Below are 15,250 nucleotides of genomic sequence, written 5' to 3'. Positions count from 1 at the left end.
TCAGCACAAGGAAGACCTTTTTGATGATAAAATAGTTCTGTATCCACCGGGCGTGGTGGCTCACATCTGTAATCCCAGCACTTTGGGAGGCTGAGGCGGGCGGATCACGAGATCAAGAGATAGAGACCATCCTGGCTAACACAGTGAAACCTTGTCTCTACTAAAAAAAAAAAAAAAAAAAAAATTTGCCGGGCGTGGTGGCGGGTGCCTATAAACCCAGCTACTCGGGAGGCTGAGGCAGAAGAACTGCTTGAACCTGGGAGGCGGTGGTTGCAGTGAGCTGAGATCGCGCCACTGCACTCCAGCCTGGGTGACAGAGTGAGACTCTGTGTCAAAAAAAAAAAAGAAAAGAAAAAGAAAAAGAAATAGTTCTCTATCTTGATTCTAGCGATGCCTATACTAACCTACACACAAGAGAAAATGACACAAACTATACACACACGTTGTATCAATCTCAGATGCCTGGTTTTCATATGGTACTATAATTATGTAAGAAGAAACAAGAAACTAAATGAAGGATGCACCAGGAGTCTCTGTACTATCTTTTCAACTTCCTGTGCATCTACAATTGTTTCCAAATAAAAAGTTAAATAAAAAGAAAAGGCACACAGCCAGTAAGAAAACTGGGATTCCAGTTCAGACTCTTCGCTCCAAAATCCTGGTGTTCCAACCAGGTCAAATTATTCATAGTACTGTGTGTACCACAACATTTCATATTTCCATGCCTTTGCACATACAGACTTCTACTGAGGCTACCCTTCCCTCACCTAGGTAACTTCATTTCCTTTAAGATCCAATTCATATAGCTTCTCCTTAAGGAAGCTTCCTTGACTTCCCATCCTGAGATCACCGCTCTTCCTCTGCACTTCCTGTGCACAGCACTTATTCAACTGACTTGCAATAATTAGTTTACTTGCTTCCATCTCCTGTCATGTACAAGCCGCAGAATTAGAGAACAATTTTGCAAAGCATATCCAATAAAGGACTTATCTGTAGAATATATAAGGAAACCTAATCATAAGAAGACAAACAACTCAATTTTCTTTAAATGGGTAAAAAAATCTAAACATTTCACCAGAGGAGCCATCCAGGTGGCAAACAAAGCATATTAAAAATGAAGCTCAATATCATTAGTGTTTATGGGAATGCACAAAAAAGCACAATGAGATATCACCATACACCTATTAAAACGAAAAAGATGGGCTACGCGCTATGGCTCACGCCTGTAATCCCAGCACTTTGTGGGGCTGAGGCGGGCAGATCATTTGAGGTCAGGAGTTCAACACCAGCCTGGCTAACATGGTGAAACCCCATCTCTACTAAAAATACAAAAATAGGCCAGGCATGGTGGCAGGTGCCTGTAATCCCAGCCACTCGGGAGGCTGAGGCAGGAGAATCACTTGAACCCCAGAGGCGGAGGTTGCAGTGAGCTGAGATTGTGCCACTGCATTCCAGCCTGGGCGACAGAGTGAGACTCTGTCTCTCAAAAAAAAAAAAAAAAAAGAAAGAAAGAAAAGAAAAAAAGAAAAAGAAAAAGATAGATCATACCAAGTGCTGGCAAGGAAGTGAAGTGCCTGGAATTCTAGTACACAGCTGGTGGTGATATAAAATGGTACCCGTGCTCTAGGCAACAGTTTAGCAGCTTCTTTAAAAGTTAAACAAACGCCCACCACATGACCCAGCCATTCTACTCTTAGGAGATTACTCATGAGAAATAAATACTTATGTCCCCACAACATTTTTTTTCCACAAATGATTCTAATGGCTTTATTTTAATAGTCCAAAATTTGAAACAATCTAAATTTGTGTCAACAGGTAAATGGATAAATAAATTGTGGTATATCCACAACTAGGACTACTGATACACACATTGAGGAACAGCAAAATAATTATGCTGAATGAAAAGAAAATGCATGCTGTATAATTCCATTTACATAAAGTTCCAGAAAATGCAAACGAATCTATAGTGTGAGAAAGCGGCTTAGTCTAGGGGTTGCCTGGGGATGGAGGGCAGGAGATGGAAGGCGGCAGGAGGGAGGGATAAAGCTCGGAAGGACACTTTTGGGGTAATCGTTATGTTCATTAACTTAATTGTGGGAATAGTTTTATGACTGTACACATAAGTCAAAACTCACCAAGTTGTACAATTTAAGTACGTGCAGGGTTTTGTCTGTCAATTACACCTCAATAAGGGTATATAAAAGAAGATTAATGGGTACCATCTAATAGGCATCTACTTTGTGGGGAAAAAAAACTTTATATAAATAATTATTCATCTTCACTTAAGGTAGGTATTATTCGGCCAATTCTACAGATGATGAAACTGGATCAGAAAGCCGGGAGGTCATGCAGCTATGGTCAAATCAGGCTCAGACCCAAGTCAAATGGCTTCAAAGCTGGGCCACTTTTCTCCGTACTGTGATGCCTTTCTACAGTGTCAAATTCCCAACCTGAAGCCACAGGCCGTAACTCCCCGGCCTAAGCAAGACCTCTAAGAAGGCTCCAAATGAGAATGAGGGGCTGGGGCTGCAGGAGATCTCTGGCATCACTAAAATGACACCCTCTCTCTTTTGGATTGCCACTGCCACAAATACCTCCAACAGCCAAAGCCAGCCCATCCTGGGCCAGATGGGCTAAGGCAGGAAGTGGGCTGTGCCTGCTCCCAGGACACCCTGGCCTCTACTGCCAAGGCGGTTTTGTGTCAAGGACCTGACCAGACAGTCAGCAGAACAGACTCCAGTTCCTCTCATGCTGCAAATAACACCCTTCCCCTTTCTGGGCCTCCATTTCCTTAAGTGAAAGACATGATGGCTAACGATCGAGCCTTCCAAGGAGCTCTTTCGGCTCTAATTCATGTTCTGAGTGCCCTGCTGAGCCAAAGCTGAAGGCAGGGCACCACCTCCACTTAGCAGTGCCTCCCCAAATCACTCCCTCTGCCACTCTGCCTCCTCCCCTCAGCCCTGTCCCTCAGCAAGTATCTTCCTCCCCCATCTGCTGGTTTGTTCCCCAGTTAGCAAGTTAGGTGCTTAAAACTGTGTTCGGGCTAGGCACAGTGGCTCACACCTGTAATCCCGGCACTTTGGGAGGCTGAGCCGTGTGGATCACCTGAGGTCAGGAGTTCGAGACCAGCCTGGCCAACATGGCGAAACCCCGTCTCTACTAAAAATACAAAAATTAGCTGGGTGTGGTGGCAGGCGCCTGTAATCTCAGCTACTTGGGAGGCTGAAGTAGGAGACTCGCTTGAACCCAGGAGGCGGAGGTTGCAGTGAGCTGAGATTGTGCCACTGCACTCCAGCCTGGGCAACAGAGCGAGACACCATCTAAAAAACAAACAAACAAAAAAACAGCTCTTCAGGAGTCTGGAAACCCTGGACACACAGCTACTTGAGACATAATTTCTCCTTTAGAGTTCTTGAAGGAAAGGCTGGACATGAGTGGTGACAGAACGGATGGAAAAAGAAGGTACTAAACAGCCTTGAAGTATGGAAGCTCCTCCTCTTGTCCCTGTCAGATCTGTATGTCCAAGTGTGGGCCAGAGTTTCTTGCCCAAACAAGCTGAGATATTTGGCAGGGCACATAGTAGGCTTTCAGTAAGTATCTGTGGAACTGAATTAAGTCCCTCTAGCCAGAGGAATAATCTCTTCCCGAGTTGCAGAAGAAAAGCAAGCATATCTGTCTTTGTGCGCTCCCCGGGAAACAGTTCTGAGAGTCCAGAGACTGACACGCCCGTTGCTTCTAACAGGCGGGGAGATCTGGGGGCCCAGCACCACTGGGCCTCACCTCCTGGGGCATCAGCTGAATGAGAGGACTACACTATAGCACTCTATAAATGCTTCCAGCTCTGGTGCTATCTTACTCTACAAGGAAGAGCCCTTGGGGTTTGAAAGGAACAGTGCAGCATTTTCCAAAGCTCCAAGCACTTTGAGCTGCAGCTGTTCACAGAGCTTCCGAGATGGAATGATATTCCCCGACGGGAGAGACTCTGTGTGTCAGAACTGGATTTTGGAACTACCACATGGGCAAGTGCTTGCCATAAAGAGCACTCACTAGCTTTGAGAAGCTGTGGAGGTCACAGACAGCCTTAGTGTATCTCTTTTGCTTATGAGCTGTGAGATCTTGCAGAAGTCTCTTCACCTCTGTGAGACCCAATTTCCACATCCGTGACATGGGACAGATACCTTGTTAGCTCATTGCAGAATTAAATGAGATAATGTAGACAGATCACAAAACACTGTGCCGGGAACCATCATGAGCTCAATCAACAGCCTCTTCCCTTCCTTCCCTTTGTCATAAATAGACCTAAAGGTTCTCAGAAAAAGATCTTAGTTAGGTCGGGCACGATGGCTCATACCTGTAATCCCAGCAAGTTGGGAGGCCTAGGCAGGCAGATTACCTGAGGTCAGGAGTTCAAGACCAGCCTGACCAGCATGGTGAAACCCCGTCCCTACTAAAAATACAAAATAATTAGCCAGCGTGGTGGCACATGCCTATAATCCCAGCTACTCGGGAGGCTGAGGCAGGAGAATCACTTAAACCTGGGAGGCGGAGGTTGCAGTGAGCTGAGATCGCACCACTGTACTGCAGCCTGCGCAACAGAGCGACACTCTGTCCCAAAAAAATAAAAAATAAGATCTTAGTTGATTTTGCTGACCAGAAAACCAGGCCTCTGATGGCCTTAAGTCCAAACACACTAGAGAGGCACCTCAGGAAGTACACTAGGATTTCAGATACAGGGGAAGGACTAGGAAGGGAAGAGGCAGGGCTGGCACCTGGAGACCACCCACCACGTTCCCTGCCAGTTATATGTAAGCTCTGTGAAGAGGCGGCCTCCTGAGCAGCGCTCTATCCTCCACCCCTCAACCTGAGCTCCCTTCCTCCCAGGAGTACATACTTTCGCCTCAGGCACTGGTAATCACCAGCTCAGTGGCCTGGGGTTCTTAAAACGAGGGTGTGGGACCAGATGGACTCTGTAGGCCTTACCACCTTTATAATTTTCTGAACCTACAATTTTACAAAGATAAACTGGTGCTTAACGGATGTCCCACCCGCTCCCTATCCCTCCTTTGGGACACATGAAGAGATTCAGGAAGCAGAGGGAGGGGGACAGAGGCTGGGACTTCATTATGCTAATTTATTAGCTCTAATCTGCTGCAACAGCAGGGCTTTGAAGAAAGAGGCTTTTGTTGCAATTTCACATTTGGCAGGAAGTCCCCCACACCCGCATTAGAGATTATGAGTCAAAAGCTCTGATTTCAGTTCTGGCTCTTACATCCTGCATTGCTGAGGCTCCCTTTTCACACTTCTCTGACCAACTTCTTGACTTTTCCGGGAAGGAAATGTGCCCCAGATGTTGGCCAGTAAATGGTGGGTTTTCATCTGCCTTTATAAAAGGGTGTCAGTAATCCGAAGGCTCCCCAAGGAGCAAGAGCCAAAGGGGGAAATGCAGCCAACTTCTACCACTAAACCAAAGGTTGCCCAGTCAACTAAGCCCCTCTCCACAGGGGCAGGGAGGCTCACTGTATGCAAAACATTTCTGTTTTCATTATTTTATGGGACCCTCACGATTGTTGTATGAAATAATGATGGAAACCTCACTTTCATTTATTCACGCAACTCGTGTTACTGGGCACCTACCGTTCACAGGTGAGGAAATGAAGGAATGCATAGGGGAAGTGATTTGCCGGATGCCCCACAGCCTGGGGTAGGGTAAGCCCTGAAACCAGCAGCTTGCTTATCTAATCGGAATTTCCAAAACAAAAAAGCCCTGGGTTGTAGCACTTGCTCATTTCCATGGCATAAGTTTCCCCATCGTGGTCAGTTTCAAGCCACCCATTGTTTTTAATCGTTTTTAACAAGCAGTTTGCAAAATTCTTGAATGTATAAAAATTGGGAAACAGAGTTTCCAGATTAGGGACAAGTTTTCCTTCTGCCTCACCTTTCTACCTCCACACAGGAAAAATCAACATCCTATGGAAGCTTAAAGAGTAACCTTAATAGAATACCAACTGGAGGATTGTTAACAGGGGCAGGGTTTCAGATATATTGTATTTTCTTCCACAACAGAATTTTCCAATCATCCTATAAGCACATATTACCTTTATAATCAGAACATATCTAGGTAATTAAAATCAATTTTTAGTGAGCTTCCCAGAATGTTTTGGGATAACCTCTCTGCATAATGTGTCACTCTGTCATCCTTGGGTTGAAAGAGAGAGAGCGCGGCACGCGCATGTGTGTGTGCGTGTGTGTGTTTCCCAAGAGCTCCCTTGCAGAGCAGAGGAGGTATACTTAAGTTAAGCATTCACCTGAATCCGGTGCAGTCTTACCTGGAGGATAAATGTATTCCCTTGGGAATTCAAATTTCACCAGCAACTGAGAAAATACAACTCCCACCAAGATTCCAAAGACCTGCTCTGACAAACCAGAAGCCTCTTTGGCCACCAACTGACCTTGCCTCCACATGGGCTGAGGCTGAAGCAGATGGTCTGACTGAACCAGAAACAACTAACTGCTCCTTCTTTCCTGAGAAGGCCCTTTGCCTCCTGCCCCTGCAAAAAAAGGCATTGTGTCTTCTCTTCCTCAGGCTGGGCTTCAAGGGGTCTTACCTCAGCACTGGGATGGACACCTGGCACCAGGGCTTGGGACAGGTTCAAGGGGGCCAGTCCATTTCAGCTGGGCTCCATGACATTCACCACTTCTCCCTGGACTGCTGGCTGCAGGGCTCTGCACAACTGGCTCTCCCCTTGCCTGCAGGGGGTGAAAAACAACAACAAAGCAAAGTTTCACCAGAAGCACATACGTTAATACATTCAGGAGGAAAGTGTCTTTGCTCCTCGCACTGTCAGCTCTGGGGCAGCCAGCCTCCTTTCCAGGACCTAAACGAGCTACATGTTCACCCAGACTCATCCCTCTGGGGCTGTACAATTTGAGAGTGAGTTGCAGATTAGGCAAAGCAAACTCTACTACAGTCATGGAATCCTTGTGCTACTCACTACTTGTGGTAAGAAAAAGCAAGGGTTAGAAAGCTACAGATTGGGCCCAAGTCTCGTGTTTAGAGAAGGCCTGCGGACAATGGATTTCAATCAACTACTACATCAAGCTTGTTCACAGTCTCCTTTGACCTATAGTATGTTGTTTATGCTGTTACAAATGTGAATTCACGCCTGTAACCCCAGCTACTTGGGAGGCTGAGGCAGGAGCATTGCTTGAACCCGGGAGGCGGAGGTTGCAGTGAGCCAAGATCGCGCCATTGCACTCCAGCCTGGACAACAAGAGCGAAACTCCGTCTCAAAAAAAAAAATTTTTCTTTAAGTGAATTTAATTTCTAATTCATTTTGGAAGCATGCATAACTGATCCTAAATTTTCAACCCATATATTATTATAGTTGTCTGAATAGAGAGCATTTGTTTTTAAAGTAATTGTTTTTCCTTGTGTCAAAAAAAGTATGTTCAATCTAAAAATTTTAGAAAATATAATTAAATGAAAAGGACAAAATGTACACATTCTTTCTTCATCCAAGATAACTAAAGATAACATACTCTGCCTGTTTCTTGTTTTTATTTTTCAGATTTTTTTATAAAGATGTAATAAAGCTAGGCATGGTTTAGTAAGTGCTGTGTCAGTTAAGTAATCTTCAGCAGCATCATTTTAATGGCTACATAATATATATGTACCCAAGGATCTCCAATTAGCCATGTATAGTACCCCACATAGCTGTACCATAAATTGTACCCAACCCTCAAAGGCTGGACATTTAAGTCATCTCCAACCTTTTGTTTTGTTTTGTTTTTGGCTAATGGCAAATAGTGTTGGAAACAAAATCTTCCAGGGAGCCCATGATTATTTTCTTCAGACACAGTCTTAGGAATAAAATTGTGCTGGGTCAAAGAGCTTCCAAATTCTTCAGGCTTCTGAACAGTCTTGGCATGCTACCTTCAGGACTACTGGTACCACAGAAACTGCTCCCCGCAATGGAGAAATGTACCCACTCCCCTAACACTCCTCTCTCCCCCAAGCCCCTCCCTCACCCACATATCCTCGTTCACCTGGTGTAACCATTTCTAGTGGGAACGAAGGTGGAGTTCTCAAAGTCTGACTTCTCATTTTTCATGCTCACACTCAGCTCAGCCCCAGCCTAAGATAAGACCCATTATGCTAAATGAACTCTGCTAATCAAGCTTGGGAAAGAGGGGTACATGAATGACAATTCGTAAGGAGAGAAAGAGAAACCAGTGGAGGGACAGGGGAGTGACAGATACACAAGGACGGTGTCCGGGGGAAAGAAACCCTTAGATACAAAGAGAAACAAGAGTCATCCCATGAGACGGGAGACGCTGATGGACAGAACTGGAGCTGAAGTGAGCAATGTGATGGGTGGTAACGTCAAGACCTCACAAAGATTCCGGACAGAACAGGGCAAACAACAAAGGCATCTGGTGAGATGGAAAAAGAACAAGTTGCTTGAGGCTTCGGGCACTTTGCTGCTGTTTATAATTAATGCCAACAAAACATCAGGAGCCAGAGTCACTGTGGGGAAATGAGAGCAGTCAGGGAAGAGGTCTTTACAGGCAAACAGCTGAGCTAGGGTCAGCTAGGAGCCACCCACAAGGAGCCCTCCTGGGGGAACAAGAGCAAAGTGCTCCTGGGGTGGAGGTAGGGTGGGCACTACTGGGCTGACTGCTCTGCCTCCTTAACAGGAAGGAAGACTCCACTCTCCATCTCTCCCTAGCCAGCCTCTTGTATCCTTCCTTTCACTCCAGGCCAAACTTTCAGTGAGAGATGGAGAATTCACCTACACGGACAACTAGGTTTGTCAGCCCTGTGACCCAGGCAAAAGCCTTGGGGACCTGTCTCATGCCCCTTTCCAGCTGACCAGCCCCATGCCCTGCCACTCTCACACACCCTACACCCCAGCCATAGCAATCTGCAGATTCATGAGGGAATGGGGGATTCCTTTTGTGCTTCTTAAGTCCTTTGGAAAATGATTTGCAGATCTCCAATATTTAGGCAAGTCATTCTACCTGCTCACCCTGCCCCTACCCCATTTACTCATTCACCTGGACTTCCCCTGATGCACAAAGGGTAGAACTCTGACTTAAAGACAATTCATCCGTACATAGGGAAGCTGGGCCAATCTGACACTTTCAAAATTGCAACTGTGAAAAAAGACTCTAGTCAGCTGGTGGTAGACCCTAGAGTTAAGGGAAAGGTAGTGGTGGAACCATGACAAGCAAATGCCATGCACAAGATCAAGTGATGGGGCCGGGCGCAGAGGCTCATGCCTGTAATCCCAGCACTTTGGGAGGCCAAGGCGGGAGGATCATCTGAGGTCAGGAGTTCAAGACCAGCTTGGTCAACATGGTGAAACCCTGTCTCTGCTAAAAACACAAAAATAAGCCAGGCACGGTGGCGTGCACCTGTAATCCCAGTTTCTAGGAGGCCAAGGCAGGAGAACTGCTTGAACCTGGGAGGTGGAAGTTGCAGTGAGCCGAGATCAAGTCACTGCACTTCAGACTGGGCGACACAGTGAGACTCTATCTCAAAAAAAAAAAAAAAAAAAGATCAAATGATGGAGCTACAGGGGCTCTATGGAAGGAAGGAGAGGAAGCTGGCCTACAAAGAGAGCAGGGCAGAGGCCCTGGGAGAGGTGGACAGGACACCAGGCAGGCCCAGGACAGCAGGTATGTAGTGAGTCTAGTGACCGTGAGGCTCGTGTGTACATACTTCTTACTCCTGCACGCACTCCCTGACCCCCTTCAATTTGGGAGGATGTCTCTGTTTCTTGCAACCAAATTGTTCCACGTAAAACGATCTCTCCAAGGCCCTGAGGCTGCAGCAATCTTGGGCTGGGAAATCAGAACAGAAAGAGCAGGACTTATTTCCAGCTCTGCTCAACACAGCAAATCTATGCAAACTAGAGGCCTGGTACTGAGGGCAGGTGCTGCAAGTAACCCAGCCTGTGAGGCCCGGACAGGAAAAAAGTTAAAATGGGCCTGGATTTCTTCATCTTGTGCAAGAGCTTTGTTTAAATGGGCTCTGGGGTCCCAGCTGGCTCTGGCTCCTGAAGCCTAAGGGGGCTGTAAGTGAGACTGGGGGCTCCCCTATGACCTAGTGCACGTCTTGGGCAGGGCTTGGGCCATCCATTGTAAGCACTCAAAAGCCTATTTTTTTTAAAAAAACTTTTTTCTCAAGTTTGTAGCTGAGTTTTTGATAGATAATCAAAATCTACTGGAAGGGGCCAGGCGCAGTGGCTCATGCCTGTAATCCCAGCGCTTAGGGAGGCCGAGGCCGAGGTGAGTGGATCACCTGAGATCAGGAGTTTAAGACCAGCGTGGCCAACATGGTGAAACCCCGCCTCTACTAAAAATACAAAAATTAGCCAGGCGTGGTGGTGGGCACCTGCAATCCCTGCTACTCAGAAGGCCGAGGCAGGAGAATCCCTTGAGCCTGGGAGGTAGAGGTTGCAGTGAGGCGAGATCGTGCCATTGCACTCCAGCCTGGGAGACAGAGCGAGACAGAGAGTGATGGTGCTACAGAGGCTCTATGGAAGGAGAGGAAGCTGGCCTACAAAGAGAGCAGGGCAGAGGCCCTGGGAGAGGTAGACAGGACACCAGGCAGGCCCAGGACAGCAGGTATGTAGTGAGTCTAGTGATCGTGGGCCTCTAGGGTAGGCAGGTACCAACTCAAAATAAAAAAAGATAAAAAAAATTAAAAAAAAAAAACAAAAAAAACAGAAAACAAAACGAAACAAAAATCTACTGACAGGACCGTGCTAGATTGCTAAAGTGTAGTTGGATGACTCTTCTATTTTAAATTCTAAAGTTTTTTTTTTTTTTTCTATTAAGTAGATTATATAACTTCCTCCTATCACCATACTCAGCACTGCAGATTCAGCTGATCATAGGGTCCCCAAGCCTCCTATCTACTCACGTGCTTCCTGGCCGTTTTAATAGAGTTTCCACTTAATCCACAACCCTCTGTAATCTGTCACCACAAGTTCTGCTCTCTGACCTCCCTCCTATCCCACAAGGGTCACTGGGCCTGACATCCAGATTTGGTCTCTCTACTTTCCACTCGAGGCCCAGTCAGCCAAGATTGTGCTCAACTCCTTCCTTCTGCTCAGGGCCTGTTCTCTGTTTTATCTCTTGGGGCAGCCCTTACTGCACTGTCCCCCAACTCTAGAGCCCCTGGCAGCAGCTCAGCCAATCCCCTTTCTCCTCTGCCCTTAGACCCAGAAGCATCTAGATGACACAGAAGATGATTCTAAGGAGGAGGGTGGCTAAATGAGAGGCTGCCTTGGGCGCAGTGACTCCTTCTTGCCTCCAGCAAATGTTTCCTTCAAGTAAGTGTACAATGTGTGAGGCACCAACCACAGACCCAGAACCAGGATTTGGAGAGCTCATCAGGAACCAAGGAACCCAAAGAAGTTCATAAATTGAGCCAAGAATTTCATGGCCCAGCCCCTCAAAGCAGAACCATTGCTCGAGAGCTCTGTGTTGACTCAGAGAATGGGTTCACCTGTCACAGGAGTAAGGCTGTGGCCTCAAGCCCCTGGCTTCAAGGAGCCATCCCCACTCAGCACACAGGAGCCTTAGGGTGAGATAACCCTTTTAACCCTGGAGCCATTCTTCCACATTGTCTGAGATGAGAGCAATGGTTTTGATTATGTTTGAATATGGAAGCTAAATAAGCTAAGAGCTTTTATTGATCCTTGTGCATAAAACATTCCAGGATCTGGGTCTCTACAAATCTGCTGAACACAGCAGTCAAATCAGAAGACACTGCACCCAAAACATAGTAAGAATGTCTGCTAAGATAAGGAGACTTCCCAGATTATTTCTGTCCCCCTCTTCCTCTCCCAGGGCTCACATCCCTTCTTGATGGTTCATATGGGGAGCCCAGATCCAACATTACGGGGCTCCTGTCCTAGACCTAATAATATTCACCATAAATGTTCCTTTATTTTTAATTTCAATTTTTTTTTTTAGCAACTACTGTGTGCCAGGTGCTTTATGTACTAAGTTATACATTTATTCTTCACACAATCCTATGAAGCGAGGAGTGTCTTCTCCATTTTCTGATGAGGTGACAAGAGCTTTGGTGACCAGCACAGGCACAAAGCAGGTAAGTGACTAAGCCAGAGTTCCACACACAAAGCTGCCTCCCACAGCTGCCTCCCAGGGGCTTTTCTTTATCTTCCCTCTAGTGCTAGGCCAAGAGATTCCAGCAAAGAGCTGAAACTAAGTATGAGTTGTACACTGAGTACATGGGTGAGCTCTGACAAAAAGAGAAATGGTGTCTGCATTTACAGAACCAGAAAAGGGAAGCTCTTCTGCCATTGCCATATGCAAAATTTCCAAAGGAGGGTGCCTCTGCACATTTATTTGATTGTGTTGTTAATACGTTCTCTACAGCAAACAATCATTCAGCTTTGATTGGGTGCCTATTTTAGGTGCCAATCTGGATACAGGGGGAGACACTGAGCCCTTTTTAACTTATTTTATTTAATTTATTTATTTATTTAATTAATTTTTTTTTTTTTTTTTTTGAGATGGAGTCTCGCTCTGTCACCCTGGCTGGAGTGCAGTGGCACAATCTCTGCTTACCGCAACCTCCGCCTCCCACGTTCAAGCGATTCTCCTGCCTCAGCCTCCCGAGTAGCTGGGATTACAGGTGCATGCCACCATACCTGGCTCATTTTTGATATTTTTGGTAGAGACAGGGTTTCACCATGTTGGCCAGGCTGGTCTCGAACTCCTGACCTCAAGTGATCCACCAGCCTCGGCCTCCCAAATTACTGGGATTACGGGCATGAGCCACAGCACCCAGCACGGTGAGCCCTTTTTTAAATTAAAGCAACACACACCAATGATTTTTAAGGTCCAGTGGTACTGCAAGGCTGTAAGGAGAAACAGCAGGCCCTGCCCCACCCCTCCATATCCCTAATTCTGTCTTTCAATTCCTGTATCTATTTCCAGAGTCATCTCAGTGTATCTAAATAGCACGCTTATATGGCTCTGGATTTTTTTCAATATTAGATATTATTCATTGACTTCCTATTATAGAAAATAAGGATTTAGCTCCTTACCACCATTCCATATACCACCTCTCCTGTCCCACATTCTCCCAATAGTTATACCATTTTTTATTAAGTCAACACTAATAGCTATGTTATTAAGTTACATTATTTTGTCAAGTAATTATTAAGTTACATTATTATAACCAGATAAATCATTGTTCATAGCTGAGCCATGTGTGGTGTTACAATTAATTCCTTTCATGTATATTTCTTAGTTGCCATTTGTAGAGTCCATTATTGCCTCATTTGTTTGTTTGCTTAACTTTCTATGTACTTGTCACGAATTCAGCCCTCAACATTCCAACAAAACTATAAAACTCATCACAGTACACTAAATATACCATTATGTACTAATCTTTTCTTTTTTTAATTCTTAAAAATCTCCCTTCTGGAACCTTCCATCCTCCTCCTTCAACCTGAAGTGGTTGCTTTCTGTGCTTAAAGGAAGATCCCATTTATTCTTAGTTTACTCTCTAGTTTTGGAGAAACAAATGCATCATAAATTCCTCAAAAAAGGCTGTGTGGGAGATAAAATCATTGAGACCTTTCATACCTGAAATGCCATTATTCCACCCTCATATTTGATTAATAATTTGTCAGGATCTAATTTCTCAGTTGGAAATACTAGCCTCTCAGAATTTAAGGAATGGCTTCATTGTCTCCTAGCTTCTGTAGAGACAGATGATGTCATCATATTTCTATTCTTATATATAGTCCATTTGGTTGGGGGGAGGATTTTCTCCTGTCAAGAAGCTTTTCTTCTGGTGTATGTCTTTTTTTCAAGTCATAGCCCCAGGTACTCAAGTGGGCCTTTCAATGTCCTTCAGTTCTCAAAGCTTTTCTTGTATTATTTCTTTAATAAATTTTCCCTTTCATTGTCTCTATTCTCTTTTTCTGCAAGTCTTACTATTCTGATGTTGGGCTTCTTAGAATAATCCTTTCTTATTTTTCTTTTCTTTTCTTTTAGGCGGGAGGGACAGGGTCCCACTCTGTTGCCCAGGCTGGAGTGCAGTAGTACAACCTCAGCTCACTGCAATCTCAACCTCCTTGGCTCAAGTGATCCTCCCATCTCAGCCTCCCAAGTTGCTGGAACTATAGGCATGCACCACCATGTCTGGCTAATTTTTGTATTTTTGAGTAGAGGTGGGGTTTCGCCATGTGGCCAGGCTGGTCTCAAACTCCTGGGTTCAAATGATCCACTCACCGTGGCCTCCCAAAGTTCTGGGAATACAGGCATGAGCCACCGCGCCCAGCACATTTTCTTTCTTTGACTTTCTGCAAGGTTCCGTAAGTTTTCTTCAATTCTATATTCCAAACCCTCTACTGATTTATTCTTCTATCACACTTTTAATTTCCAAAAGTTCTTTCTTAGTCTCTGAATACTCCTCTTTGTTGCACATTGCTTTTATTTTATTAATGCAACATATTATCTTATCTCTCTTAGACTAGTAATTACAGGTTTTGTGAAGTTTTCTTCTGCTCCCTATCTTTTCTCTATTTCTTGTGAGTTTGTGGTGTTGTTATTTGTCTCTTTTAATTTCCGCCCTTCATGTTTCAAACTTTTCTCATGTTTCAAACTTTTTCAAACTTTTTCTCATGTTTCAAACTTTTATCTGGTGATCATTAGCTGTCTTTTTAAATTGAAAAGTGAGACACTAAAAACTGACCAGATGTTCTGTGTGCATGATCAGTGCTTCTGAACTGGTGGATCTTATGGGAGGGTGATTGTGAGTCAGCTGTACATTTTGTTTGGAACACCCTAAATATCAATATCTATAGGCTTTTTCTCTTGGGCTGTTAAGTTTATGCAGAAAGACTTCTCTAGCCTCGTGACTAGGGAAAGCAGAATCTGACCCTAGTATCCAGCACTGTGTGACAGAAGCAGAAAAAGTGCTGGGAGCAGCGAGAGGCCTCGCTGGTGAGCATGTAGACTTTCCCTCATTCCCTCTGGTATAGAACGGCATTTCACACATGCCCCTCTTAGCCTGGCCTGCTGTGCCTGATCTTAATCGAGTCTTAAAACTGAGCATGTTCCTGGAAAGAGCCTTTAAGGAAATACTAATTACCAGGAAGAAAAAAAAACACACACAAACATTTTACAGGCATAGATTTATAAATAGCCTCACATCAGTCCAAATCAGGTTTTGCCACCAAATGGGTTAAGAATAAAG

The 15,250-nt window shown here is 45.1% G+C and overlaps 1 protein-coding gene across 4 annotated transcripts in view; it reads right to left on the bottom strand.

Moving 5' to 3' along the window:
- ST6GAL1 (ST6 beta-galactoside alpha-2,6-sialyltransferase 1) overlaps window positions 1–15,250 on the bottom strand; it is a 152,921-nt gene that overhangs the window by 111,984 nt on the left and 25,687 nt on the right. For 3 of the 4 annotated variants that reach the window (XM_054480236.2, XM_063662501.1, XM_063662503.1), the window contains exon 2: window positions 6,606–6,747. The exons of the other annotated variant lie outside the window; for it this stretch is intronic. The gene's annotated coding sequence lies outside the window, so the exon portion shown is untranslated. The remainder of the gene's footprint in view (window positions 1–6,605; window positions 6,748–15,250) is intronic. 4 annotated transcript variants of the gene reach the window in all.

The sequence above is a fragment of the Pongo pygmaeus genome, chromosome 2 (assembly GCF_028885625.2).
Source record: "Pongo pygmaeus isolate AG05252 chromosome 2, NHGRI_mPonPyg2-v2.0_pri, whole genome shotgun sequence".
Taxonomy (NCBI): domain Eukaryota; kingdom Metazoa; phylum Chordata; class Mammalia; order Primates; family Hominidae; genus Pongo; species Pongo pygmaeus.
This window is presented reverse-complemented; position numbering and strand designations above follow the sequence as displayed.